Source organism: Rhinolophus sinicus, chromosome 16 (genome assembly GCF_057876585.1).
Source record: "Rhinolophus sinicus isolate RSI-liver-muscle chromosome 16, RSI-T2T, whole genome shotgun sequence".
NCBI classification, from domain to species: domain Eukaryota; kingdom Metazoa; phylum Chordata; class Mammalia; order Chiroptera; family Rhinolophidae; genus Rhinolophus; species Rhinolophus sinicus.
Window position 1 is genome coordinate 110,945,758 of NC_142516.1, and position 9,853 is coordinate 110,955,610.

The following is a 9,853-nucleotide window of genomic DNA, read 5'->3' on the forward strand; positions in this document are numbered from 1 at the left end:
ACTAGTTGCAAAGGTCATGGAATGTCCCAGATCTGGGAAATTATAGGTTCTACTCTGACCTTATGTTTAAATAACATTGGTCTTTTTATCGTATGTAGTGACAAGATATATAAAGTGTCACCACCTAAATGGTCAGGACAATGTGGACTGGGATACCTTGCTCCTTCTCTCACCAGATACCCCACCTGGATGAATTATAAACTTAGGCTTCTTTGTCCATAAACTTGTGCCATATAAACGTATTGGACAAAAAACTCATGGAAAATCCACTTGTATGTCACCACTTCAGGAAGACTTTTTTCCCCCCCCCCCAGTGTTGACAACTTTATTCCAAAGCTTTGGACCTTATAAATTGGAAAAGCAATCTAAGTCTTTCCACGGTAATAGAACAAAAGTTCGATACCACATAGTGGTTTGGAACTACTCTAGTCAGAAGAGCTTAGCCTCTGTTATACTGGAAAATAGTGGTGCTCTAGACACACTGAGTGCCCAGCAAGGAGAAACTTATGCAGTCATTGCTGAACAATATTGTTTCGATGTAAATCAAATGGGACAAACAGTATCGAACTTAAACCTATTAAAAGAGAATCTTAACATTTTCCATCAGGTAAATGATACACAGCCATTTTATAGGACTGATATATCCCCAGGGTGGGAAGACTGGTTTAAAAGGTTGTGGGGAAATGTGTTTTCATTCGTTCTTTGTTTGTTCATTGTCTTTCTAATCTACATTCTTTTTTTCCCTTTGCAGATCTCTTACCACTTACCTGCTAACCTGATTCTGCCCTCCACAGTCATCAGCTTGGTTTTGGAAGTTTCTAAGGAGAGAACTGATGAGGTGCAGGATAAGCTGCCTCCAAATATGCCATTTTGGCATATTGATAATTTTGAATTAAAGTTACTTAACAAATAGCCAGTGCAAGAAGGACACTCTGACCCTTCTTTGTCTCTCTGAAAGCAGGAAATAAACTCTTACAGGTGAAGAAAACCATTCCTAAACCTGGAGAGTAGAAGGCATCCTTATTGCCAGTGACAGGGAATTCAGGACCAAGAAGACTGTATAAACAAACTGTTACTTCTTCATTAATTTGCTAACCCAACCCCAAAGCCCTTAGTCAATTCTTCAATAACTGTTTCTTTGCTTAAAAGGTATAAAAGCTACTTTTTCTCTGCATTAGTTAAAAGTATACAATGGGGGAGAGAAAAGAATGTATGTGGTTGAAATAATATCAACTATAACTACAAATTGTTTAGGAGAATTAGAGTCAAATTTCATTTCTAATACTTGTCAGAGATCCTGTATCTATACACAAGTGTCTTCTTACTTGTAAAGATTTCTCATGTTTTATTTTATCTGTAAACACTAATTGGTTTTAAATTTGAATATGAGAAAGTTACTTTCATCATAAAGCATTAGTATGTAATATAGGTGGCATATTTGTAGCCTATTGGGTTCTATTTATTGACTGCATGTTTATTTTTCATAAAATGTGTTCATGAAATGCACAGAGAACACCAAAGTTAAAGAAATCGTATCCTTTTTATATCCCAAGAAAGCCAATATTCTCAGATATAAATGACATTGCACAATGCCCTGAAAGAATATAGTTCCTACATAAGTATGTCAGCAAAAATATTAAAGTTTAACAGTGTTATGCCAGAAGCTGGATTGTCTAAAAGATATACTCATAAAACTCTCACTATATTAGCACAGCTATAAACAATTATCTGTAGCATTACTAGTAATATCAAAGGTCTATCAATTGCAAGCTCTTAACTCCAGAACTCATGTGGCATTATTTGAAAAATTGTGAATGTATTTGTGTGTACTCATTTAGAAGGGTGGAGATCATCAATAGTTTTAATCAAATTGTTATTTGTATTTTGATTCCATAAAAGAGTTATATATCCTTATACAACATTAAATGTTCTTATGTATAATATTTTACTACTTATAACAAATCTAATAATGATATTGTCTCAGAATTATATGTGATCCTAAATTGTTCAAATTCCTTAAGCTATTACCTGCCTTAGTTTTAAATACATTTAAGATGAACATATGCCATTTTAGGCCATTTAATTCCTAGTCATGTGTTTTAAAATTACAATATAATTTTACTTCATTTGAGTCTCTTATGTTTTGTGTTTAAATACCTGCTGGCACAACTACATGATTTATGTGTGCCTTACAAGACATATTAAATGTTTAACATTCACAATGACAATTCTTAATTACTTTATTGATATAGCAAAATATTCAATTAAGTTTGCCTCAAAGTCATTTATGAAACAAGTCATAGATCCCTCTACATTTTTTAATCTCAATATATGTTACTTATAGTAAGCTTTAGATTATGATGCTGAATCTAAACATTGTACACGTTCATCAGTATCAAAATTGACTTCCTACAAAGACATATTGGGACACACTATCTTGCCTTACAGAGCCATAGGAAATATCTTGAGCACTTAATCTATTTGCTCACATCCAAATTTTATCATAACTCATTATTCACAAACTGTGTTATACTTAAAAGGCAGAATGTATAAGCAGAAAATAAACACGCCTCCATAAAGCACGTACTAGACATATTTTTACAGGAGAATGATCCTAAGGAAAAGGTAATGAGTAAATTGCAGAAGATAAAAAATATTTTCAACGTAGGGTGAGATCTTAACAAGTTATAAATGATCACTTAATGCCTTTGAATTAGGAGACCTTCATGGAAAATGATGCCCTAAAGATGCTACCTCTTTGAAATGAAGGAAAGAGAGTACTGCCAATGGAGCAAATGGTTCTGAATAAAAAGTATGGAGTTACAAATGTAACTTCAGAATCCTCTTAGGGCACGTTAGTACCACTACTACAATAATAGCATATTAATAGAATATTGCACGGTACTGAATAACTATAACATAATGCTCAGTGCTATATACCAAAGGACAATAAAGGAGGAACATGACTGACTTTCTAAAATATAACAATACATTTCTCAGTAAAATTTTTCTTCATAATTTATATTAAAAAGATATTACCTTCTATCACCTACTCATAATCCCTTTGTAGAGTTTAATTAACATTAAAGAAACTGACAATAATATATAGGCGAATAGCTATCAGTAGAAATGTAAGAAACAAAATTATAGGACTTAATTATTTCCTTAGTATATTTTTTAATGTTAGTAAATAGATACATTTATGCTTGTGAGAAAAGTTTGTAAAAGAGGAGCTAATGCTCAGATAGGAAAGATATTTGCATTTTACATTTCCTTTGATTGTTTGATGCTTAACTATGATTTGTAAGAGAATATGAACAGCATATACTAGACTCATAGCTTTTACTTACTTTGACAGGAATTCTGTCAAGATATTATGTTACTAAAGCTAAAATACTTTCTATAGTTCAGTAGATTTTTATAATATGACAGTATCATTCTTTTTACTAATAAATTTCATCGCAGAATTCTTTATCTTAGAAGACTAGTTTTAATTATTTTAGCTATCAAGGTTTATTTCATATAAACATTTATTGATCCAATCTAGTTTCAAGATTGTTTGCTCACAGAACCCAACAAATGCAGAATAACTAAATAAAGTGATTTATAAAGATATGACTTTAAAATAAACATAGGACTTGAATAACATTGAGATGTATATAAAATGTTAAATCCTGAAATACAGATAGTTTACATTTATCCAGAAAAGAGGACAATTACCTTTGAGTATGGTATCATTTTCATGTTTCTCTATTAATATAGAAATGTAAAATGCTTCAAAAATTCAAATTCTTAAAATAAAAAGTAGCCAATGAAGAATAACCATTTTAATCATCAAATGTAATAAAGGTATTTTTCAAAAGCTTGTTCCTTAACTGTTATTAAGCTTTCACTAAGTAAACATGGTTTATAGAGAATCACTGATATAAACTTAAAGTAGATAGGGATATAATCATTGAATATGTATAGCAAATATTTTTACATACTTTTAAGCTCAGAATTTACAAAGGCTTACTAAGACATAGGTATGGCTTCCTCTGTTCCCTCTCCCTTATTAGAAAAATCACTTCGTACAGAATCTGGCTTTTTTTGTGTGTAAAATAAAATTAAAGCACCATATAACAGATCTTCTGTAAGAAAATTATGTGACTCAAAGAATACCTGAAATTATGTTTTAAATAGTAAATTAGTTCGTAATACATAGACTATTCTAATTACTTCAGCAAACCTACTATTAAAATTCACATTACTCAGTGTGTGTGTGTGTGTGTGTGTGTGTGTGTGTGTGTGTGTGTGGAATTAAAATGAAAATAGAAGGATGAAAGAAAGGCAATGAATGCACTTTCACTTGTGGTAATGGCATTCTAGCTAATGCAGACCAACTCTGAGAACCATTTAAATTTCTAATACATGTGCATCTCAATAGAGAAGTGCAAGGCTAAAATCCAAAAAAAGGAGAAAACTTAAATATTTGTGACTCATCATTTAGAGCAACTTTTTACCTAGTACTGTCTGTTTGTTTAGAAAAGGTAGCTGAGAGAATGAGAAGCAATGCATGATTTTGTTTGCCTCTTGGAAATAGACAGAATTTGGAGTCCAAGGTCTACTGAGGGAGGTTACGCTTATTAAACCTCCAATTGTTTGATTTACAGGATTTTAAGAGAAACGTAAAACTGGAAAAAGACTATCCTTCACGTGCACTAAAGCCTAAAGTCATATCATATTAAATGCATGAACTGGATCATATTAATCTAGGGATGATAGTATATCTATTTCATTGCAAAAGCAAAGGTAAATACTCTTGGGAAGACTCAAAATTATATGTGACCTCATATTCTTTCTATATTTTTATATAACTATCTATCAATCAACATTTCCAAGTAGTTGAGGAAAAAGGTGGTGGGATTGAAAGCCAGGACAAAAATTTATGACAGAAATATAACCAAAGAGGATGATGATGACAATGATTATATAAGATATTAAAATAAAAATGCTTAAAGTGTTCACAGAGAGAAAGAAAAGTTATTTTAACAGAGAACTGGATTTAAAAAAAAGAATCAAATGATAATTCTAGAAGTGACAAATGCATTAAATTTAAATTTAAGAATACAACAAGCCATTTCTGCAGCATGTTGGGTACAGGAATAAGATTCTGGAGGATATATCAGTAAATGTCCTGGTGGATAAAAAAAAAAAGTACAAAATGAATGGAAAACACAGAAGAGGGCTTAAGAAATCTATGGGATGAATGGATAATGTGATATATTTATATGAATATATACAATTCAGCCATAAAAAAAGAAAATCCGAGAGGACTTCCAGTGACAATGGCTGGGTAGGTAAACAGTGTGCTCGCATCCTCCATAACCACATCAAAATTACAACTAACTTATAGAACAACCATCATTGAGATCCACCTGAAGACTAGCTGAACAGAAGTCCTACAACAAATTATATAAAGAGGAAGTCATGTCCAGACCCATAGGAGGGGCAGAGATGCAGAATGGGCAGGTTCCCCATACACACAGTGTGACAATTAAGAATCAGAGGGAATATCCAAATTATGGTGGTTCCACCTAAAGAGTGATGAGTTCTAGCCCCACATCAGCGAGGATAGCATCTGAGTGAGACGAAGTGCTGCTGAAGTCCCAACCATTCCTTTTGAGTGGACACACAAGGAGTCAGTCACTCACTCACTCACTTCCTCTGGGCTCCAGAACAGAGACGGCAGCTTGAACATCACCAGAGACATATGGAGAAGAACTGAATTGCCTGGCTTCAGGGTGAGGGCTGGAAGGGCAAGGGAGGGCACTTTCTCTAGGGATGGAAGATCTGTCAGCTATCATTGTTCCTTTGTTGAGCACTCCCCCCACCAACTTGGCAGGTACAGGTAGGCACAAAATCTGAGATCAGCATTAACCTGGCCAATATCGTTTGACCCACCTTGGAAATTCTTTGAGACTCCACCCCACCCAACTCAAGTGCCCATCCCAAACTGCTTCCAGTGGCTTTCCTACACAAGCAGCCTGCCTTGGCTCTCACTAGGACTTTCCTAAAATTGTTCAAAGGTCCACAAACCCCCAAACAAGCAGTGACTGGCCTCAGTGCGGCCTGTACCTCTTGCTAATCAGCCCAAAGCTCAGCACAGCTGGCAACCAGTCTTAATTTGGACTGTAATTCCCATTAGGTCACCCTAAGCCCGGTATAAGATGCAGCCTGTGGTGACCAGGAACATAGTTTCAATTAAGTGGCCACAAACCTGGCATTAGTGAAACTGTCCTCAGCTCACATTTTGATGCCAACCAAAGGGTCCCAAGCCTGGAACTAGGGGCACCGAGCCTTGGTTTACTGCATAGCATCTTGCAGGTGCCTCTAAGGACAGCACAAGTGGCAACCAAATGCAAATCATGTTGTAGCTCCCAGTAGACAGCCCCAAGCCAGGCACAAATGGTGGCTAAACATTGGCCTGCACCCTCCCAAGAGCAACAATAACCAATACACCCAGCAGCTGGTTTTAGACCACACGAGAGCACCACTCAATCAGCTCCACAAACACATCTGAAAGGTAAAGTCTGCTAGGATGAAAGCCCTGTTAAAGTAACTCTTATTCTGTGAGGTCAGCCCCTGTATAACAGCTTGTTCACTGTAGTTCATCACAGCCAGTCAGCCTGGGAATCAATACTACCACTGATTGATCAAGGGCAATCAAGATTTAACTACAACAAGAGTGCCCACAACTCACGCAAGAGACACTCATGGAGCAGCTGGCTCAAGTGAACAAGGAGCAACAACACCGGGCCCCACAGGAAACCTAGTACATAAGGCTACTCTGTCAATACTTGGGAGGTACCAGACATACATGATAGATATTAAACACACACACGCACACACACAGGGAGTCAGCCAAAATGAGGAGACAAAGAAAAATGTCCCAAATGAAAGAATAAGATAAAACTCCAGAAAAGAAATAAATGGAGACAATCAATTTACCAAGTATAAAATACTGGTTGTAAGTACGCACAATGAATTTAGGAGAAGAATAGATAAACTCAGTGAGCGCATCCAAAAGAGATAGAAACCATAAAAAAAGAACCAGTCAGAAATGAAGACTACAATAACTAAAATGAAGAGTTCATTAGAGGGAATTAACAGGAGATTAGATAAAGCACAGAATTAAATCAGTGATCTGGTAGACAAGGTAGTGGAACCCAAAGAGGCCCACAAGATATATCATAATTAAAATGCCATAGGTGAAATGCAAAGAGGGAATCTTAAAGCAGCAAGAGAAAAGCACTTAGTGGAGTGATGTCATAAAAATGTGGCATGAGGTGAGCCTCTTGAAATCTCCCCTGGAATTTACAACAAATTGAACAACTCTTAACTCCACAAAGGATTCCTTGCACAGCAGACAGGCAAGACTAAGAGGTGCACTATTGGGCAAATTGCTCAAGCAGGGGAGGAAGGAGTGGGGGAAGTGTAGAGACAGGCCTCATGGGTGCAGGATGCAGACCTAGCCCAGTGCTCGAAGCTCGCTGCATCCCAGAACTATTGCAACTGAGGGAGAGGGAAGAACTTGGACTGCTAGGTCTCCGTTTACGGCCCACAGGGCTGAAGGAACAGCATATAACACAGCTGAACCGAACGTTCACGGCAGAGACCTCAGAGCAAAGACTGAGGGAAGAAGGCTGAAAATGGTGGTTTAAGCCCTCACTGCCAAGCAGAGAACGGAAGCTTTAGGCACTGAGACTAGCCGCCCTTTCACTACCCTCCCAGAGCTCGCCCCAGCCCCACCTGCCTAGTGCCAGTAGTGGAAAAATAAAAGTGTCAGATCAAAATAACACAATACTTGAGGTTCTGAGAACTGTGGTCCACAGACACAGACTCACAGCCCAACTAGTTGCAGCAAAGGGGAAGGAGCTTTGGAAGAAGGACTGGCTGTGGTGGTTGCTGCCATTACTCTGGGCAACATCTCACAACCCATCCCGCCCCTGTCCCCACTTATCTGGCAGATCCCTGCAGGAGTAAACAGAGCTGCTGAAGCACATGGGCTCTGAATCTGGTGCAGGAAGAGCTTTGGAACTTCAGAAGCTCTCTACATCCCCCCACAGAGGCAGCGCCCTATGACCCAGGCAAACTGTTCACAGAGGAGAAGCCCACCTTCCAGGGAATCCCCCCACTGTGTGAGAAGCCAGAATAGAGCAAAGAAAATATAACACTACAGTGTGAGAGACAATAAAAGACTGCAGAAGTAGAGAAAATAAAACACTCTACCAACACCTACTGGAAAACTAAAGAAAGACCTCTTTCTATCAACAGAACCCACTCCTGTGGATGTATAGGAAGAGAAATAAAAAATCATTAATTGCAATGAACAACCAAGGCAACAAGACAGCTCAGAAAGAAAATGAAAAGTCTCCAGAAAATGAACTTAAAGATATCAAAATATGTGACTTAAATGACAGAGATTTCAAGATTGCAGTTCTTAAAAAACTCAATGAGATGCAAGAAAACACAGACAGGTAGTTCAATGCATACAGAAACACAATCAAAGAACAAAATGAACATTTTACCAAAGAGATTGAAATTTAAAAAAAGAACCAAATGGAATTTCTGGAGATTAAGAACTCAATAAAAGAAATGAAGAATGAAATAGCCAGCTTAGGTAGTAGAGTTGACCAAATGGAGGAAAGAATCAGTGAAACAGAAAATAGAAATCTGTAAATGACACAAATGGAAGAAAGAGACTTGAGACTTCAAATAAATTAAAAAACTCTTCAAGAACTTTCTGACTCCTTCAGGAAGAGCAATATAAGAAAAATGGGCATACCAGAAGGAGAAAAAAGAGAGAAGGGAACAGAGAGTATATTCAAACAAATAGTTGACGAAAACTTCCCAAACTTGTGAAAAGAACCGGATCCTTGAATCCAAGAAGCAAATAGAACACCTAATTACCTCAACACCAACAGGCCTTCTACAAGGCACATTGTATTGAAGCTGTCAAAAATCAATGACAAAGAAAGAATCCTCAAGGAAGCCAGGGAAAAGAAGATGGTAACCTACAATGGAAAGCCCATTAGAATATCATCAGATTTTTCAGCAGATACTCTACAAGCCAGGAGGGAGCGGAACCAAATATTCAAACTATTGAAAGAGAGAAATTATGAGCCAAGAATAATATACCAAGCAAAGATACACTTTAGATATGAAGGAGGAATAAAGACCTTTCCAGGCATACAGAAGCTGAGGGAATTTTCTAACACATGACCAGCACTACAAGAAATACTGAAGGAAGCTATTAAACCTACATCAATAAGGATAATTTGTGGCAACCAAAACATAAAAGGGGAGGAGTAACGGTATCAACTGCAAAAAGAAAGCAGGAAAAACCACAAATAGGTGGAGATTAAACAACATATTTTTAAAGAACGACTGGGTCAAAGAAGAAATAAGAGGAGAGATCAAAACATACATAGAAACAAATGACAATGAAAATACATCCTACCAAAATTTTTGGGATGCAGTGAAAGCAGTTTTAAGAGGGAAATTTATATCATTACAGGCCTATCTCAAGAAACAAGAAAAATCCCAGATAAATAACCTCATGTTACACCTTAAAAAACTAGAAAAAGAACAAATGAAACCCAAAGTCAACAGAAGAAAGGAAATAATAAAAAATCAGAGCAGAACTAAATGAAATAGAGAAAAAAAAGACAATAGAAAAAATTAATGTGACAAAGAGCTGGTTCTTTGAAAAGATTAATAAAATTGACAAACCCTTGGCTAGATTCACTAAGATTAAAAAAAGACACTAATAAACAAAATCAGAAATGAAAGAGGGGAAGTTATCACGGAT

At 36.5% G+C, this 9,853-nt stretch overlaps 1 long non-coding RNA gene across 1 annotated transcript in view; it reads left to right on the forward strand.

Annotated features, from left to right (window-relative positions):
- LOC141571305 (uncharacterized) overlaps positions 1-4,029 on the forward strand; it is a 141,636-nt gene extending 137,607 nt beyond the window's left edge. The window contains exon 5 of the long non-coding RNA XR_012496068.2: positions 752-4,029. This is a non-coding gene — a long non-coding RNA (uncharacterized LOC141571305). The remainder of the gene's footprint in view (positions 1-751) is intronic.
- Positions 4,030-9,853: the final 5,824 nt, after the last annotated feature.